Here is a 20,924-nt window from a genome sequence, read left to right as displayed (position 1 = left end):
GGTGCGGGGCTGGGGCGCGGCCCTCGGCCCGGGCCGCCGCAGCCCCCGCCGTCCGACCGGGCTTGCCGGGCCCTGGCCGCGAAAGGCGAGAGGAACGCGGGCACAGGAGACAGGGGCAGAGGGCAGATGATGCCGGTACAGATACGATGGATGTATGGGCGCACACTTAGCAAAATGCACCGTCAGACTTCTCTGCTTCTTAGTCATAGAATCATAGACAGTTAAGTGTTTGGGAGGGACCCTAAGAATTACCTAGTCCTATCCTCCCCGGCCACGGGCAGGGACACTTCCCACTAGACCAGGTTGCTTAAGCTCTTATCCAAGCTGGTTTTGAAGACTGACACTGTCAGGGCATCCACAATTTCCTTGAGCAACCTGTCCCGGTGTCTCACCACCCTCACAGTAAAGAATTTCTTCCTAAAGTAAAGAATTTCTTCATATTATTTTAAAACTTGATTCTGACATAAAAATGTACTTGATTCTCAGGTGATACATTGCAATATTGTAGCATTTTTGTAGCATTTTCTCTCTTACCATTCATTGTGGTAATTGTTGTTGACCCTCCTATTGATTAATGCGCATTTGGTAACCTTGTTAATCTGCTCTCTAGAGAGGATCTATTTAAAAAACAAGCATTAGCGGGACTACATTCTGGGCTATAAGTATATGGACACAACAGGTGAAAAGGACTGCTTTTCTACAAGGATGATGAAATTCTCAATATGAAACTCATTTGAGGTTCCACATATATATCTGCTTATGGGACCTAATGAGCTTGCAGAAGTTGTGCTTTCAGAAATCATCTTTTTGGGCAAAGATTCCCTTTACATTTATGTTTCCTGCTGTTCTAGTTAATTTTCCCATGACACCTATGAAGGGGCCCAGTTTTTCATTGGAACTTCTGTTTGCTATTAGACCGTAAATATTAAATACTGTCTCAAAAATAATTAAGAGCAAATGTGCCTTTAATGTATAGTGCAGAGAGCATAGCATCAGTAACAGGAAAGCTGATGCATTCATCTAGACCTCGAAGAGGAAAGAGGACACTGGTAAGTACTGACGCACTGATTGTTGTATATCCAAAGAGTCATAATTACTAATTTATTAACCTGGCATCAGAATTAGATCCATTACTTATGTAGAGCTCCAAGCTATGCTTTGCCAAAAAGATGATACCATTCTTCCCTGGCAGTGACAAGACATCTATAATTCAGAGACGTGAGGTAGTTACAGCTGAAAAAAAAAGCCTAAAATTCCTGTAATAAAAATTCTATGCTTAGAAGATACCTTCTAAGCACTGGCACCTACCTTCCTGCCACAAAAGATCAGGAAGAATTCTGGACCTTTCCGTACTGCTCCAAGGCTTTTTCCATGGAAAATTGCAAATCACTAATTTTAATCACACAAATTTGCTCTTCCTTTCAGTAGAGATCAGGGCACCTGAGACCATGGGCTTCTCCTGAGATCATGGGCACCCGTGGCATGTGTGGGGTGGAAATTTCCCACATACATTTGCAAAGCTGCTGTACCAGTTGTAAGAGTGAGAAGAAGCTGTGCAGCAGCACTGCCATTGCCATAGTAACTCAGCTCCAGAGCTGCTGCTGCTGATCCAATTCTCGGAGCCTGTTTTATCTTTTTCATTTCAAGCTCAAATTTTTGCCTTGCTAAGAAACAAGATATAAGAGGTGAAGTCTTCAGGCTGCCTTAGGATTCATAATGGGATGTGATTCCTTTTGATTTCTCTCCTCTTGGCATAGAGATTTATAGCCTTATCATAAATCATAAAACAATTATTAACCTTCAAGCAAACATTTTTTCCCCTTACAGTCATGTATATCTTATAAATATTGAGGAATTAAGTCATTTTTCAGTAATTGATGAATTAATTAACTTTTAAGTCACTTATTAAAATATTTTTACCTCGCACTAGTTAATCATCAGTATTGGGAGAAACACATATTTGATATGAACATGTGATATCACTCTTACTCCTCTCATGTCTTTTACAAACTGCCAAGATCTCTGCATGACCTATAAAACTAATTTCATAACCAGTGTGTAACTGAAGAAATCTGTGTTTGCTGGAAAGAAGAAATGTTATGCATTCATAAGGGCCTCAGAAAACCTACAGAACACAGTGTCTTCTTAGACTTTCCTTGCTTTACTCCCTCCTGAAAAAAACCAGCTCTCCTGGAAGCTGCAGAGGGCTGCAGATTCAGCAGAAGCTCCTGGACTCCAGGAGCTGCCAGGGGAAGCTGGGCGCTGCACCAGGCCCTGGGGTTAGACCTTATGCGTTCCTGAGTGGGAACAAGGTACATGAAGCAGTTTTTATTCCAGGCTTTTCTACCAAGTTCTTCATTCTGGTAGAGTGCTCTTCCAGAGGTAAGTTGTGAGGGAGAAAAGATGTGGTGAAATACAGAGGATCACAGATTATGTTTTGCTGCTGCCCCTGAATTTTCTCAGTGGGAGGGGGAATGGGATTCTAATTCAACAGAGTTTTTCTGGCCAGCAGTTAGCTGTGTCCATTAGCACAGTCACAAGGAACTCATAGCATTGGCACTTCCACTTCTGAACTGCTGAGAAAAAAGCTTCACCTGATGTATTTGCAAAGCTTTCTGTGAAATTTGTTTTTCTAAGTTTATTTGTTCCATCTGATGGCATATTGTTTTGTGACATCCACAAATGCTGTTTGCTTTCCTGCAGTGTAGTAGTTTTGCTCATGAGCTGCCAGAACAACAGCAGGAAAGCAGTACGGTAAAAGTCTCAATATATTAATTAAGATCCCAAATGCCTGAGTTTGGAATTGGGCACTTCAGAAGAATAGGCAGAAACCATAAGATACTCAGGAGAGAATTGCCTAGAGCTCAGCAGTATGTACAAGAGTACTTTTGCACCATTCCACACAAGTGGTTTATTCATGCTGCCAGCAGAGACCAAGTCTCAACTGCAGCCTTCTCTGTGGTGTAGTCTTTAATGTTTCTTTCTGTTGCCATGAATTTTCCTTTTCTGTGTAGTAGCTCAGCTTCAGCAAGAAGGCTTCAACTCCTCACTTTTCTTTTGTCCAATCCTTCAGAATGGAAGCAAGCAGGACTTGTAGGAAGTCAGAGACAACAGTCATCCCAGGTGGCAAAAGGAGTGGAACTTTTTTGGTTTTGTTTTTGTTAAAAGGCTGAACAAGCATTCCTGTGTGATGTGAATCCTTACTCAACAGTCACCTCATACACCTTTGCTATTTTTATATTGTCACCATTTGGTAGTTTCATATACTTGAAAAATTTGACTTTGGGGAGAAGTGAATGCTTCCACACTTGGATTATCATGCAAACAATGCTAGTCCAAAACCAGGCTGGCTCATTGCTCAGATCAGGACTCTTTCAAATTTTTGCAATACTGTAAGTACTTGTGGACATTTGGGATGGAAACCCAAGATCCATTTTGTGATCTTATGTTCATTAGGGTTAGATGTCTTTCTTGCACAGTTATTTTGAATTGGTGAATTTTGGTGCCTAAATCTCTCTAGATTCAATTTCATGGGTCTGAGTTTTTCTTTTTCTTTTGGCACTGGGCTTTCTCAGGTTGACAAAGTGCAGGCAATACCTGTACTGGCCATAGGCCATGTTTTGGTTTTGAATTACATCACCCTCTGAGGTCAGTGATGAATGAGGCAGAGGGCAGAGCTGGGCCCTGTAATCCCAAGACTATATGATTTCATTAATGCAGGCACATAGCTGATAATGCTTCTGCTGGTGACTTAGAAAGCATCTGTACTTTGCCAGCTGAGACAAGTTTGCTTATCAAATGTGTCGATCCTGTTGTTCTATTCAGATGGGCTGTATAATATCAGCAGATCTCACTCCAATGCTTCACAAATGCTAGAAAGAAAAACAGCTGGAGCTAACCATTTTCATAGCAATAGTTTGCATTGGAGGTCAGCAGAGAATTACCTGGAAAAATTCTTTCATCTTCTTTCAGAAATACTAGAAAATGAGAGAAAGATGAGAAGACTATGAATATCATTATAAGACAGAGAAAACAGAGAAGGGGAAGGATTGCTTCGCGTTGGTCTTGGGCAAAATAATGGAATAATTAATTTGGGACTCTGACAACACAAAACATGGGCTAAAAATATTAAATTATTAAATATTAAAGATTAACAGGTATCAGGACATCTTTATAGGAAACTTATCTTAAAGAAAGGCTCATTGGAGTGAATAGTGACATTTTAAAACTTACAGCCAAATTCAAAGAAAAAACATCTGGGAAAAATAATAAAGCTCTGCCAACAGGAGGGGAAACTGTTTTGGAAAGCAAATTTGAGAAAATTACTTTGAATCCCTAGTAACCAATATCTCAATATGAGTTCTTAGACTTAGACTGTGGTTAAGAGAACTAATGCAGAAGAAGTGGAATATTTAGCTGAATAGGGGAGGGATCTTGCCTGTGTACACAGTGTAAGATGTCTGCTGGAACAGTGTGTTCAGTGCTATTGGGGAAGAGTTCAAGGGAAATACTACATACTGCAAGACATTTATTTAATCTGACTTCTGATAAGAGTTGTGTGATCTTTTTGTACTTGGTGGATCTCTGTCAGTTCTGCTCAGTGAAATGCAAGCCAGAAGGCAACCTAAAGTGCTGTGCACTCTCAGATGTTTGTGAAGCAGCCTATATATGTAGAAAGGACTTGGACTGACTTGTATGACTTCAGGCATCTGAAGTTACTGTGTGAAATTATGAGCTATAGAGAGGCAGAGGCATGGCAAGCAGGCACATCTGTGCCTGTGCCCACACTGGAGATGGAGGTTCAAGGAAGGATCTGTGGCCAGCAACTGCCTGGATTTAAGCTTCTCTTCCCAGGGCTCCCAGAGCTCTGCCAAAACTCATGACTCAGTTCTGCATCCAAACAGTTTGGTAAATATGGGAAATTTGGGTTAAAGTGCAGATTTAATCTGCTTTTGAAATAGTGTAAACCCATTTAAAAAAATCTATCGAGAAATTATTTCGATTACTTATTGTAACAGGCACTCCCACCAAAGTCTGTTAGTTTGTAGATGTGCGGTCTAAATGACACAGAAATATTCTGTTTTAGACTTCAGCTGTGCCTGAGCTGTAACAGAACAAAATCTGGTATTGCTCTATAGGTCCAATTTTTTCTAATTCATAAAATACTTGTATATAGCAGGACAACCTGATATTATTTTGATAATCTCTGAGAAGATTACTGCATGGTCCAGTGTAAAAGATTAGGAGTAGCCCTGTTATGATTCCTAAAATCCAGCCATCTAAGCTCAATAATGGTATCCTACTGCAACATATGGCTTTTTTATGTAATGTAAATTCTATACAGATTTGCAATAGAGCTTGGGATGCAGCTGTAGTGAGGTCCTGAAAAAGATGATGGTGTGCAGCTATTTCTGGTAGATGAGTCCTGGTGTAATCTTCAACCTTAAATTGGTTTAGATATTGCTGAAACCTGAATACTCAGAGGAAACAGATTGGTTAGAGACAGACACACACAATAGCTTTTACCTCATTTTGAAAGCTTTTCTGCTTGGGGACAAGTGCTCACTTTTATCTTGGCTCAGTGGTATCAGCCAAGCATTATTTAAGCTAGAGGATACAGACATGATGGATCTGAGAGACATTTTGTATATTAAGTCAGAATAAGTGAGGAAGTAAGTAGTGGTGGTATTCAGCAGTTAATTATTTCTGAGTGCTGCATCTCTTAGGGTTATCAAGGAAATTATTTTAGTATCTTGTTTTATTTTCCTCAGAACCTTATATATGAAATTATGAGATATAGAGAGGCTTACAGTATATAGCACGTACATCATAGATGGAGAGAAAAAGCATTTGATTGGGAATCTGAAGTCCAGCTTGGATATTTTCAGTTCTATCTGGAAACAAGTGTCATTTGTGAAAGGATTTTTATGACCCTAAAACAGGTGTCTGAGAAGTGTCTTGCAGACCTAACTGGATTTCTATGTTCTGATGAGTAAAAATTTTATTTCTGATCTACTTTTATTCTGTTCTTAATATGCAGGTAGAGAAGAGTCTGATTTTGAATCCTCTTCACTGTGGGAAAGGCAAAGGATGCAGTGAAATGTGTATATCAGAAGGTTTCCAAGGAATTGAAGCACATTCTTTCAGAGCTCTTAAGGTGAGCTCAAAATTAGTCGAAGACATTTAATATGTTTAAAAGTATGAACTCTCACTGATCTGGTGTCAAACATAGTTCTTAAGAGCTCTCTCCTTTGAATCAAAGTAACACCTTGCCAATTACCACATGCTTCTGCCAAAATGTAATGACTGGAACCAGTACGAATTTCATCACTTTATAAAAACACTCACCCAGGAATGAAAGGCAAAATGAGATACCATGGTGGTGTAGAAGGAGATGGCATCTAGAATGTCCCCACAGGCTCCTCTGTATGAGCCAGAGAGCACTGCATGTGCTGTAGCCAGGTGAGATGTGATACAGGAGGTGGCAATCACTTCTAAGTCCCTGGGAGGCAAACACAAAGTGATGGGGAAAGGATGTCAAGGGTGCACATGGGATCTGAGGCACTGCTGGTCAAGTAATGATATGATTTCCCATCCTCCGTAAATGAAGCACAAATCCATTTCAACTGCAACTGAAGTGAGAAAACCAGCATAAACTGTACATAATTGCCAATGTCAGTAGCTGTCCAGCTTCAGGGAAGAGCAGAAACTGGATTAGCAGAGCATTGTAATTTGAGCTCTGGATAACTAAATTGAATTTAACCATATTTCAAAGGCAACAGCAGAAGAATGGTCAGAGCAGCTTTTTTCCTTGGTCCTTTTAAATGGCAAAAATATGAACAGTACTTCCCCCCTCCCACCACCGCCAAGTAGACTAATAACTAAAAATCTTGTAAAGTCTTTTATCTTCTTATTAAACACTCTATTAGTCATTCTGGGGTTGCTTTAAAAACAAGATTATGGATATGTGTGAATTTTTCCAGTACTGGGATTCAGTATTGAACAAGTAGGAATTTATATATATGTATTTATCTGTAAACTAGTTCATGAAAACTTGAATAGCTCAGAAGAAAAGCCAGAAATATGTTTTTTTTTTATTTATTTAACTGATGTTATAGTATTTATAGTTTGATCTTATTCATAGAGCCCAGTCTTGCTTCTATCAACTTCACAGTATTGATGTAGTATATAAGCCAAGGAGCATAACACAGTTACTGTCCTCCTCCTGCCCCTGTCCTTTCTGTCTTCACTGACATTCTCAGCTAGACACTTACCCAGCAGTGTTGTCCACAAAGGCACTCTCTGAGAAGGTTTGGAGGTGGAATTATGAACAGGGACAAGGTCTTTTTATCTATTTTTTCAGTATCTATTGCATGAAATGCTACTTCATATAAACAATGGATGGTAATATTAATATGAGTAAATGGTTAAACTTAATGACTTCAACACCAGAAAGATTATTGGGGTACCATTTGGGCCACAAATTCTTAAAGACTCAAATGGAATGATTACTAGATGGACTCAAAATCACTGGTGTAAGGGTTTTGGAGCCTCATGTTTGTAGTTCACAAACTACACTAACCTGTGTATGGTTCCTGGCAGGTAATTTCTGCTTGATAACATCCACCCACATAACATGTGAATAAGGTGTGTTGTTAGCATCCTCTCATTCCCTTCCAATAAGATAAGCCTGCCATCTGGGACATTTGAAGGGCAAATGCCACACCCTTTTTTTTTTAAATTTAGGCATCTACTTTAGACAATTGCAGTATCACATTTCCCACAATTGTCAATAAATAACAGTGAGACTGCTTTGATTCAAAGCCTTGTGGAGTTTCTGAAAACATTGAATACATGAAGGAAATAAATAAGAATGCCTCACTTTAAAGAAAAGATGTTTGTGGGGCTGCTGAAGATTTTTAATGTCTATAAATGTCAAGAAGAAGAAATGATAATTTTAATCTTAATTTTGCATCTGTTTTGATAATTTTATTTACATTCTAAATTTGTAATTTTATTTCATTTTTCTCTAAAAGAAGACAAGATAAACATGAAAATATTTCCTTCTGATAAGGAATTGTTGAGCATGTCAAATGCACTGTTGATTTATAGCATGGTTATTGAGCTGAAAGAACTGAATGCAGTTTGAGCCATGAATTATGGGTGAGTGCAAGAGTACATCAACCCCCCCCCTTACCTATTTATTGAGACTCAGCTGTGTTTTGCAGGCAGTGCCCTTCTCTTTAGAGAGGCCCTTGGCTGCAGTGGGTGAGATGGCAGAACTCCTGCTGAGATATATGTTGGCACTCTCCGTGTTGTTCCAACTGGCTGGAGGCGCCCAGCCAATAATCCCCAGCTGCACATGTCTGACACCCAGTCCCTTGGGTCCATTTAATTGCTAATTGCAACAAATGCCTCCCAGAATTCGAGAGCAGGGGCATCTGTGTAAGTGTAGGGACAGGAAGGGATCGCGTCAGAGCTGATTTCATATCCCATTCCCCCTGGGAGCTGCCCTGGGTACTGTGCCACCTGGCACCAATGGATTTCAGCATGCCCTGCTGCAGCACATAACAGTATTGGGCAAGCTTTAGTTCAGGAAAGAAAAGGGATTGGGCTCAAATATTTCTCAAATATGATTCATACCCACAAGTCCTTGTATATTCACAATTACCAGCACAGCTGAAAAGTAATGTCCTGCCCTGTAGTTTCTACCAAAATAAGGCCTAAGCTTTGAAATCACCTACTGAGGAATTGCTGTTGATACTAAGAGGGACTTGAATTAATGCAGTCATTGCACATTCATTGATGATAGGAATTTCAGAAGATTCCAAATCCTTGTTAGTAAAAATATATGTTATTAAAAATCGCCTATTCTACACATTAGTTTTCCTGTTTTCCTTGTAGTTTGTTCTCTTAATCTAGATGTCAAGTGGTCAGTGGGCCTTTTAAATTTGCGGGAGGGGGTAACCAATGCAGATTCAGACTTCCAAAAGTGTTAATTTTTCTGTTGATTAGTGTATAGAATGTATTTAAGTATTGTAAATGGTAGATTCCTTTTATTATTCTATACAACTCTGATATTTTTCTTATCATTTTCATTCTAATATAGATATTTTATAAATCATTATGAGAGACTATAATGATTGTCAACTGTGGGTTTCAACTACGTTTAAGCAGTCAAGAGCACCCACTCAACCCACTCAGAACATTAGTTTTGAGTTTTCATGGAAGGCAGATTTAACCCACATCAACACACAATGGCACAAATGCAGGACTTTGATGCGAGGAGGACTGAAGTTCTGCTCATGGTAAGTCTGCAGGATCATTATTAAAATTGTATCACTGTTGTAAGATGACTTAAAATCTTCATAAACAATATTTAAATAAGACACAGTGTTACTTTTTATGGTATCAGTAGAGTTAAAAGAAACATACTTTGAGCCTGGACTCAAGAGAGAACTTGTGACAAAATGAAATATAGCCTGCTGAAACCTACTGTAAGCAAATACCACAAGCTGTTCCAAACAATTATGTTAGTTTCACATTAAAAGTAATACCAAATGGAAAGAGAGGGCTTACAAATTCATGTCACCACTGTTTTTAAGTAGTACACCCATGAATAAGGCTAGCAATCATCTGGCAAAAAAGGCCATTAAACCATAAACTGTTTATACAAATATCCCAGACAGAAATGAGTTTTAAAGACTTGGTTTTTAATAAGGAAGAAATGGACTTGAGTATCAGAGCTACTTTCTAATACTATTTAGGCGTATTAGAAACACTGTTGTTATTTAAGAATTTAGTTTTCATTACAGTTTAAGTATGAATTGGCTCCTCTGATCCTGTATACATACAGACTAATTGTTTACTTTTCATTGTGAGAAGTTATTGTGTAATATCTGCTCTTTGCAACAAAGCAGCAAATAGGGAACTAGTATTCAGTTCATGCCTGGTACATGGCAACACTTTTTAGTTTATAAATGGTTTTGGTGGGCACCACTGAAGTGGTGAGATTATATCTACTTAAAACATCAGGTGAGGGACTCGTGTCAAACCCAACAATTTGTGGTGTATTCCTGTCCAAAGATACCCAGATTTGTATGCTGCTGATTGGTGTGGGATCTCATGCTCCTGCTTCAGGGACATGATGCAAATTCTCATCAGATACTCCAATGCTTTTGCAAACAGTCTGTATCTGTGACCTGACCTTGACCTCCAGAGGAACTCCCTTCTCCACTGCAGCAGATGAAACTGGATGTGGCTGGAGAATACAGGGTTTCACAATGAGGGGGCATTTTATCTTTAGAGGTTGCCAGAACATGATAACAATTTTGATTTCAGAGCCGAGTTCAACTTTTTTTTTTTTTTTTAAGAATCCCTCATTTTTGCCAGCTGGAATCTTCACAAATATGTTAAGCAATGCCTCAACAGAAATACAGGTACTTCTAGGTTTTATATCTATATTTTTCAAAAGTTTGTATATTGGTTTATTTGTTGCCCAAATATATATTGGAAGGGACCTTTCCCTTAGACCTCACAAAACTTCTTTTCACAGTCTATCATGAATCAAAATTATCTACATATCACTAGTCCTACATAGTCTAATCTCACCAAAATTACTGTATTGGGCTATATTTTTTGTATCATTTGGTAAATCATTCAGTACATTTTCAGGTTCCCTAATACATCTTCTCCCAAGTACTGTACAATTTTCCTTTCCATCTTCTCTGTACTTCAATATATAAGAAATAGTAGTTCAGAAGTCTGAAGTTTGTTTTAATCTAAGATAAAAACATTTAGGGATTTCAGAAGTTAGTAGATTTTTTGTGCTTTGTAAGGTGGAAACATTCACTGATAGGCCCTAATAACACTGACAGGCAACTAATAACATCAGCAGAGGTGATGTTACTTCTTTCTTCTTCAATTAGAATCTCATGTTCTGTAGACATAGGGAGAGCAATTACATCTCTTACTGGTTTTGTATAGTAATGTGTCACAAATGCTGTTCATACTCCTGGCTTTTTCACAGTTCTTAGATGATGGGATGCTTTTTCTAATTTTTCTTAATGATCACTTACTTGTTTTTATTGAAGACATTGTGGGTTTTCTCCAGCTTCTTGTTAGAAGCCGCTATTCAGTTCCAAATAGGACTAGAAAAAAATATGAACAGTATGAAGTCATACTTGGAATTGTTCCCATTCAGAAAATGCTTTTAGATTAAAAGTGCAACCTCATTCAATATTTAAAATAGTGGCAAGACTAAATAAACCTGAATTCTGTCCTATGGAGTGAAGAAGTTAAATGGTACCTTACTCCTCAGAGTAATTAGGAAGTTTGCATGGAAGTTGGTTTAGTGTTTCAAGTAACAGAATTTTTTATCATCATTTGGCAGGTTCTGGATATTGGCAAATATAATTGTCTTTGTAATAATTATAAATGCATTTGAAATGTTATAAGTGGCAAAATGGCATCTTATTCTGTTGCTTCTATGGGAGTGTTGGAGCAGCATGAGAGAAGCCTTGATTCTGCAGAGGCCATGGTGCGCATGTGCTTTCCCCAGGCTGTGTAGAGGCTCAGGCATGTGCTTATCTGGTGACTCTCAGATTTTTTGTTGCTGAATGTAACAACTCAGCTTCCTTCCAATCATCAGTCTGTATGTGGTTTGGTTTTCTCCTCTGTTGAATATATCAAACAATAAATATGTTCCCTAGATGGTAACAGAAATTATTCTAGGAGTAAGAATTTCAACTACACCTCTATTGATTCTGGTCTATACACGTCTAACTTGCTCTTAGAAGTCTCCAGCAATGGTTTCCATAATATCTCCAACTACATTACTCTTCCATGCTTAGTTATCTTTGCTTGGTGTTGGAACTTTCTATGCTGAAGTGTTAAAGTCATTACTTGTCCTGTCCTCCACAGCCAGGAAGAACAGAGTGTGCTGTTTTTAGCAACTTTTTATGCACATCAGTATTGCCCCCTGCTTATCTCAGTTCCTCTTTGTTCTGTTCAGCGCATGATTCCTTCATTTATTTTCATTTATTCTGCTTAAAACAATCATTGTATTATACTCAGATGATATAACTTGTTAGGATTATTATAAATTCTAACCATTCTTTAAAGCTCTGACAGTCCTATTCAGCTTGGAGTTGTCGGCACATTAACAGTGTAGTCCTTATTTCATTATGCAGGCCACTAATGGAACTGTTTGCCCGACCCAGGATGGATCCCTGAGGACCCCACTGAAATACATGTTGCCATTTTTATGATGAACCATTGATAATGGTACTCCTGGTATTATTTTGTAACTGGTTTCCCATCTAGTAAAAGATAGTTCCACCTCTGTCATGTGTTCCTAGTTTGCTTTGAGAATGCACTGTCAGTACAGTGTCACAAGTACTAAAATCAAAATATATGACTTCAGCTGTTTCTCTCTTACCCACATGCCTGTGACCCTGTCACAAAGGAATTTATATTGGCTCGACATAATTTATTCTTAACTAATCCACACTGACTCTTAGTCGTCTCCTTCTCTGCCGGTTGCTTACAGATAGTTTGTAGAAAAATGTTCATTTTGGTTCAGACTGGGAGTGGGGAGGAATTGACATGAGACCATCACCATGGGTGGCTGTCAGCTAAATGTCAGTGGATAACACCAGAACAAAACCTACCTCTTTAGACTCTTCACCCTAGTTGCCCTCCAGACTGCAGCAAGGATCCTTGCTGCCTGGGAGTTAGTAACAGGCTGTGTCTGTGCCAGCCAGCCCTTGTGCCAGGGACTGATTCCTGGCACATTCACTTGACTCCTTGGGATGCAGCTTCATTCTTCTTAACCTCTTGCATCCCTTTTCAAAACTGAAATCTATCACAGTTCTCACCAGTGGTAAGCACTTGATTGGCAAGTGATCTTTTTAATGAAAGGGAACTTGGCAGCATGATTTGTTCATACTCACTAAATGGTAGACTAACAGTTCAAGTTTTTCCCCTTATGATTGAAGTCCTCCAAATGTCTATTGCATCAGTTTTGTTTTTCCCTTGTATGAGTGTAATAATTTTGTCTTGAAGTTAAAATCTGTTACCTGATAGCCCTTTTAGAGTGAATTTTATTGAAGTGTTGGCTGAAGTGCTTATTTTCACTAAAACGTGACAGCTTAATAGTTGTATTCATCTCACTACATTTGAAAATGATGTCTGGTGTTGTTTTTTTCCAGAGAGTGAACGTGTTGAACATGAGAACAAATAACATGAACCTATATATATATTTGCATGCATTATGTATAATACAATAAATGTATTTATCTAGGAATAAACTTCATATCTGTGCCTTTTAAAAAATAATATAATCATCAAAATCAATTTAATTACTTTATTTAATTATCCCATACTTGTAGCACAGAAAAAATGAGACAGATGCCGGATGTTGCTGGCACATTCCCTGAATGCTCCTGCAAGTAAGTTGCAGCACTGCCAGGCAGGGCATTCTGGGGGAAGGATGTTTGCATGTCCTGTAGACTCAGGCATGATGGGTAGAAAAGGTGCCTTAGAAAGGTTGTAGTTGCTATTCCATTCCCAGAGCTGTACACTAACAAGATGGCCTTGCTGTCTGTTTTCTTCCCTTTTGTGACTGAACCAATGATTTATACTCATTCCTCCAGTTAGGAGTTTGTTCTGCCAACTTGATGCAGACTGGGTGACCTAAATTACTCCATTTGAAAACTCACACACATTTAAAAATAAGCAAGGATAATTTCAAAAGCAAAACCAAACCAAACAAACAGACAAAAAAAGTCAAGTGAACTTTGGAAAACAGTTTTCCATAAGTGATAGAGTAAATTATTAATTCCAGAAAAAAATCATTATGCAGTTAGCATTAACAATATGACAAAGAATTCTCTGGTTTGTTTTTATGGATATCACACAAAGGTGTTTCTGCTATTAAGGCTGGAGGGCACACATAACTTGCAAATGTAGAAACTTCTACAAATAATTAAAGCATGGGAGAAGGGAGTTCACAGGCTATCTATGCTTGTCACAAATAGTTATTATCCTGGATCTTTTGTCTGCTTGAATGTAATGCCATCTTTCTAGTTTTTATTCTTTAATTACTGCTGCTGTTTGTCAAATTATGAAGTTAGGGGATCATAGTAGCATTTATAAAAGTAGGAACACCCTGTACTAGTGTACATGCATCTAAAAATATCAGAAACATTCTAATTTAAAAGGTGATATAGTACACTATTTTATCTAGATGCTTCCCATTCCAGGAGACTTCTGTTTCCTAATTCCGGGCTTCAGGCTAAGAAAATTGATAAATTTGTTTTTTGCAACTTGGACAAACTATTTGATGGATAAGGAGCTTTCCAAACGGCCACAGTTCTAAACTAAAAGAGAGTAGGTGTAGACTGGACATAAGGAAGAAGTTCTTCACTGTGAGGATGGTGAGGCACTGGAGCAGGCTGCACAATGAAGCTGTGGATGCCCCACCCCTGAATGTGTTCAAGGCCAGGCTGGATGGGGCATCCACAATCCAGACAGCAATCTGGTCTGGTGGACAGTGTCCCTGCCCATGATAGGAGGGATAGATGATCTTTAAAGATCATCTATCCAAATGATAATAGATTTTCCAAACCAAATGATTCTATCATTCTGTGATTCTATGATTTTATACACAACCTTTAGACTGGTGCATAAGTGAGATATAAATTCAGATTCAGCATTAGAGGACATTTAATCTTTTTCAAATAACAGGCAAATCCATCCAAACAAAATTCCAGACCGGAAAAGATCTGGGTGTAATTTGTCTGCACTTGTAATACGCCATTTGAAAGGAATAGAGTGGATACTGAGAAACTTCAATTAGCAAGGGAACGAATAAAAGCGATGAGATAACAAAAAAGCATAATAACTGTAATGGACTTTGGTTTGCATTTTGGGGAATGGAACTACCTAGGGAGCTGTTTGCAGACTGTGTTCTCCAGCACCCTCTCCTGGCTGGCTCAAGGGTGGCCATACAGCCTTGGAAAGTGCCAGGTCTTCTGGGGAAGCAGAAGATGACACTACACCTACATTTTCAATGGAAAGTTAAAGTGGAAATGAAGTGGATGAGAGAAACAAAATTATTTATATATTTTCTGTAGGTACCAAGAACCTATCTGCAGGATTGAAGAGGGGTTGTGTTTGTCATAAAGTATTATTCATTTGGGAAATGAAATCACACATTTGCATTCTCACATGCTTGGACACAGACCCAGAGCAGCCACCTGCGATGTGTGGTGAAGCCACGGTGCTGGTGCTGCAGAAAGGTCACTCCAGTGGGTACAAGCATGTCCACCTCCCCTGTGCCTTCCCAAACAGCGCATCCACGGCTTCCAGTCACAGCACAATGTATCCCAGGGAACACAATACAGGGCTTTTAGCTGTAGCTCTGGAAGGAGGGGAGCAGTAAAACAAAAATCTGTCTTCTGTCAAAATTGGTTTAATGCCTAACATGAATAAGTTCTTCCAAGTATGCAAAATGGAGAGAGAAAGAACACTTTCTAACCAGGTCACCACTTACTTCAGTTGCAGATGTAGTCCTAAAATGCAGTAATTGCATAAGTCTTAAATTTCGCCTGATGCATATGAATGTAAGATGTTATGAAATTAAAGGCAGGGTTCTAAGTATCAGGCTGTTTTATGGAAATGTTGATATTCTCTTTTGTAAGAATGTCTCAGATAAATGAAAGAAACATTTTTCATGCCTTAAAGGGATTTTGGTAAGGATGTTCATGCTTAGAGATGTATGCAATACATAAGAGTAAATTAATCTTTCATAATATATACATATATAAAAATAAATACATGTAGAAAAGATTGCATCTAAAAGAAAATGTATTTCTAAATTACTATGAAGATGTGAGTGATTTTCAAGGCTTTTGATAGCCATTTTCTCAAAAAAGTCAGAATAAGCCAAATACAAGGTGGTAGTTTATTACAGATTTGCTATCTCTGATCAGCAGGTATGTCATGAAGGTACACAAAAACAACTTCATGTTGATAACAAACTCAGCCACACTTCATACACAGCCAGAGCCAAAGCCCAGATCTCACACACAAAGTAACTCACAACGGGGTAAGCACAGTGACGCCCCAGTGACAATTCACAGGTTACAAGATTGGTGCCAGTTACCAGTCAGAGATATTAAAACCAAAGAATCATGGAATTGCCAAGGTTGGTAAAAGGCATCTTAGATCACCAAGTCCAATCACCAGCCCAGCACTTGCCACCATTTTCACATTTTCACCAACCCTGCACTGCCACCATTTTCACTTGAGCATATTAAACCATGTGCTCAAGTGCCATAGCCACGTGCTTTTTGAACATTTTCAGGTCTGGTGACTCCACCACCTCCCTAGGCAGCCTGTTGCAATGCTTGGCAGCCCTTTTAATGAAGAAAGTTTTCCTGATATTTGATCTAAACATCCCCTGGTGCAACTTGAGGCCATTTCCTCTCATCCTGCCACTTGTTACTGGGGAGAAGAGACTGACACCCAACTCATTTTATCAACTTTTTTCAGAATCATTAAATCAATCTTCCACTCAGAGTAACACTAGTTATGCACCAATGTCTCCATAGATATGAATTTGACATAAAATCACACCCCTTGTGCTGTATGAACAATAGGAGAGAAGATTTTTTTTCCCCTAATGCATCTATTTCTACTGTTAGAGAAATTATTACTATCTGAATAAGAACAAAAATTAGTTTGAACTCATTTATCAATATTCTTTTCATTTGCCAGCTATTTTTAGGATTTTAGAGAAATTACATTTTTGGCAATTGTGCAGGGGAAGAGAAAGTCCCTAAAAGATTTACTTAGTCCAGTGTTAGACAGACAAATGCAACTGTCCAACCTGTGAATCACAGAGGGGTCTCAAGGGACAAAGCCAGTAGCAGTGAACCTCTGCATAAAAACCTTGGCATCCAACATTTCTGCCTTCATGGGCTTCATCTGGCCTGTTTGAACTGATGGCTTTTAGTGGGTAAAAACACTTTTCATTCTTTTAATAGATTCTGAAATATCCTATGAATAGTGCTAGAAATTTTGTAGAATGTAATGATGACTTTTACATGAAGAACAACATATAGATAATGGCAGTCATGTTTATAGTCTAGACTGCTGCAAACATTCCTGCAATATTTAACATCCATTTGCCAAAACATTCAGTTTTTAGATAGAAAATCTACTTTCAACCCAAATGAAATTTAAGTAAAAATTGAATCAATTGTATTGATATAATTGAATTAATATAAACATAACTATCAGATTGTATTTTGAGTTTTTTAAACATAAGGATCAGATCTTTTGTACTTCCCTTCTAAATCCCACATCTGCATTCAAACCAAATGCACTAACACTTTCTAGAAATACTGCAGAAAACTAGGTCAGGAAAAAGTGCAGTGCTACACTCAATTTTACAGAATTTTATGGTATTACAGAAGTTGCCAGACCCAATTTTTATACCAATTCACTGAAGTGGCACTTTTTGAGTGACCCAGTCAGCATAGCACCACTGTAGCTGATATAATTTGAATTAACTTTTACTATTTAGTCTCAGAAACAATCTTATTACTAATATTTTCCATTCTATTTTTATTGAGATTTAATGACAAGTTATCTCCCAAATCTTAGTATTCTGCAGATCCGTAGTAAAATATCAATTTATATCTATCATATCAGAATGCTAAATTCTTTTATTGTATAAATGATTTTGAAGAATTTAAAACTAGTTTACCATTCTGCTGCTCTTCTTTTAGGCAACATGAGTCATACAACCTTTGAAATGCACATAAAAGAATTTATTTCTTTTTGAGGAAAGCACAAAATCAAGACTTTGCTGAATATGTACCAGGAGTGGTGCTCTGCTAACAATTAGATAGTGGTTATATATGAACATCATTTGCAATTCCTAAACAATTATTAGTAGTATTTATATAAAAATCCAAGTGAGATTGGAACCGAAAATGTTTTAAATTACTTAATTTAGAACAAGAGAATCTGATAAGAGATGTTGTGTTTCATATCCATGTGTCTGATGAAATGCTTCTTCAGTATCTAATGTAAGAGACTGGTTGGCCTTTAGACTTGCCTGTATGAATGAGGGAAGAGGCAGTGGAAGTATGGAAAATGAACTCATGAATATAAAAATACGATGTCTCCTGCTTCTTTGTTTATGCTTCAAATTTAGATTTTTTCACACAAGTGTGTTACTGACACCACTATGGAGAGCCTCTTGGGTAATTGTCTGTTTGGAGATGAAGAACATTTTCTTGGATGTGGTAGTACCTCCTTTACCTCAGCTGAGAATTTTGAGTCACAGCCAAGTAAAGGACAACACCTGAGGGCTTTGATAATTCTCAGGTGGAGGTCTCCCAGCCTATTTGCTAAAGCCATTCAATCAGTTGCAAATTAATTTAATAATTAATTATTTTAATAATTACATTTTAATAGTTATAATTAATTAGAGCCAGAAAAATACTAACCTGTCTGAACAACTCAGCATAATTTCCAGAATTATTTTCTAAGCTATTTATTGTCTTGAAGAAGATTAAAAACTAAGGATCAAATTCTTTCCATTAGTAGAGAATGGTACAAATTTGTCCCATTATCTGACAACTTTTCACAGGGGCACTCAGGGTCTCCTAATGGGTTTTAAGTGTCATTTGAGTCAATTTACATCCACTATGCTAATGTTTATTGATGCATTTTTTCAGCATTTTTTCTGAATACTCAAAATCTTCATACACACAAATGAAAGGAAAGAATTTCTTTTGCATTTTCTGAATCTATGGCATGCACAAATGAGACATTTATTAATTGAGATATTTATTAAATGAGATATTTATTAATGAGATATTTATTAATTGCTCAGCTTTACATGTATTCAGCACATCTTAGAGAAAAGCAATTATAATTAATTTTTTCACAAAATTGATAACTTTAGTATGGTAATTCTATGAGTAATAGCATGCTCTGAAGCAAATAACCAACATTTGTAATCTCAAAACTCATTATTGTCAGGTGAATTATCTCTTTAACCACCTTTGGTCCAAGAGGATCTATTATGTTGCTAGTGATCTTCTTTGTCATTATACAAAGCAATTTAATTAAGTTCATAATAAATTCCACCTCTCTTCCCTTGCATAGTTTATGTGGAAAATGCAATTGATTTATTTTTGCAATATAGACCCTTTAATAAAGACAAATGTGTAAAATAAAATGTCTCTCACAGTTGTTTTGCATCCCTTTTAATTAGTTTTTATTACAGGCTAAAGTATTTGTTATGGAGAGATCAAAAATTAGTGAATTTCTCAAAAACTCTGTAAGTCTGAAACCTAACACTGCATTTACTTGTAAAAGCAAAAAAAAAGACTGACTTCAATGAAGTCGGCATGTTTAGTTCTAAGCATGTTTTCTAAAGTTGCTCCAGGTGCAATGGAAAGTTATAATTTCATAGCCTGACATGCTGTTCTATTCTATGGTCAACACAGGCTGAAAATCAGAGAATAGAATCTTCTTACTGTCAAACCTGTGTGTATGTGTGCACAGCTGTACAAAATTACTGTCATGTTCCTTTTTCACAGGTGATGAAGCAAATAATCCATATACTAAAACTGGTCCTTGAATGATCCTAATAAAAGAAAGGAGTCCAGCACAAATCTTCTATAATATTGCAAGATAAATCTCATTAATTGAGCTATAGTGATGAGCTCTATGCTTATTTTTATTACAGATGCAAATTCAAAATTATTTGAATTACATCACCCTTCTGCCAGACTAGAAAAGTTCAACCTGTAATTCAGCTGGTACATTTTGAACACTTGTTTCAGTTGCCTTTTTTATGGAATATTTTTTTTTGCATTTTCCTTGAATAAAGATAATTTAGAATCTCTGCATTAAATTTAACTTTTCTGAAAAGTGCGGATAATTTATGCTTAAACACATATGCATACTGTTTTATTTACTTCATGTCTCTAGAGATTTAAAATCTAATCATAATCTTGGGTGTCTAAGAATATTTTGATACTTATAAAATTTGATAAATATAACCAGTGATTCAGTGTATCACAGATTATACAATTTATTATGAGCCTTTCCATGCAGAAGATGTTGTAAGGCGAACTAACACATCATCCAGCTACTGTACATCCGTAGCTTTCCAGCAATTGGCTTTGGAATTGGTTGCTTCTCTCGAATGAATGGAGAAGAGCCTTTCAATCTACAAAGGGTAAGCTTTCTTAAATTACTTCACACATTTTAGGAGATAAGAGGGCACGTGGAAAATTACTGTGGAAAAAATGTTGTACGGTTTCTTATTCTGCGCACTCAAACTCCAAGTGTGGAATTGATGGTAGAGTTAAATAGTATCACAGTCTTCCCTGTGGACTGTTGACTGGGAAAAAGAAAATTACTGTGAATTATTAGGGGAATTTAAAGCAAATAAGCATGGCAGATCAGATGTAGCACCTTTCCATTCTTAATCCCTAGCCTACATATTACTAGAAGCAATTTTTTCTGAACTGATTCTGAGAATCACAAGTTTTATCAAATAAACTGGAGATGGAATAAACTAATTTTATATCATTTCAATGTAAGTAAAAATAATCTACAGAGAACCTCTCATTAGGTCTTCTGAATAGCAAAGTTTATGTGTGGCTTTGCAACAAAACTGAAAACAATAAAGAATCGAAAGAATATCTTATTTCACAGATGTCAGCTATATTGATGTATCCATTCTTCATAGCATCCAGAACCACAAACCTGATTATACAGAAACTCCATATGAACTCTTTATATGAGTCAGATAATTCCAGTAAATTTCAAATGAGACAGTGTGCATCTATATTGAAGTAAAAGCTGGCATTCAATGTCATGTACTTTAT

The sequence above is a fragment of the Geospiza fortis genome, unplaced genomic scaffold (assembly GCF_000277835.1).
Source record: "Geospiza fortis unplaced genomic scaffold, GeoFor_1.0 scaffold252, whole genome shotgun sequence".
NCBI classification, from domain to species: Eukaryota; Metazoa; Chordata; class Aves; order Passeriformes; family Thraupidae; genus Geospiza; species Geospiza fortis.
Note: the sequence above shows the minus strand (reverse complement) of the source record.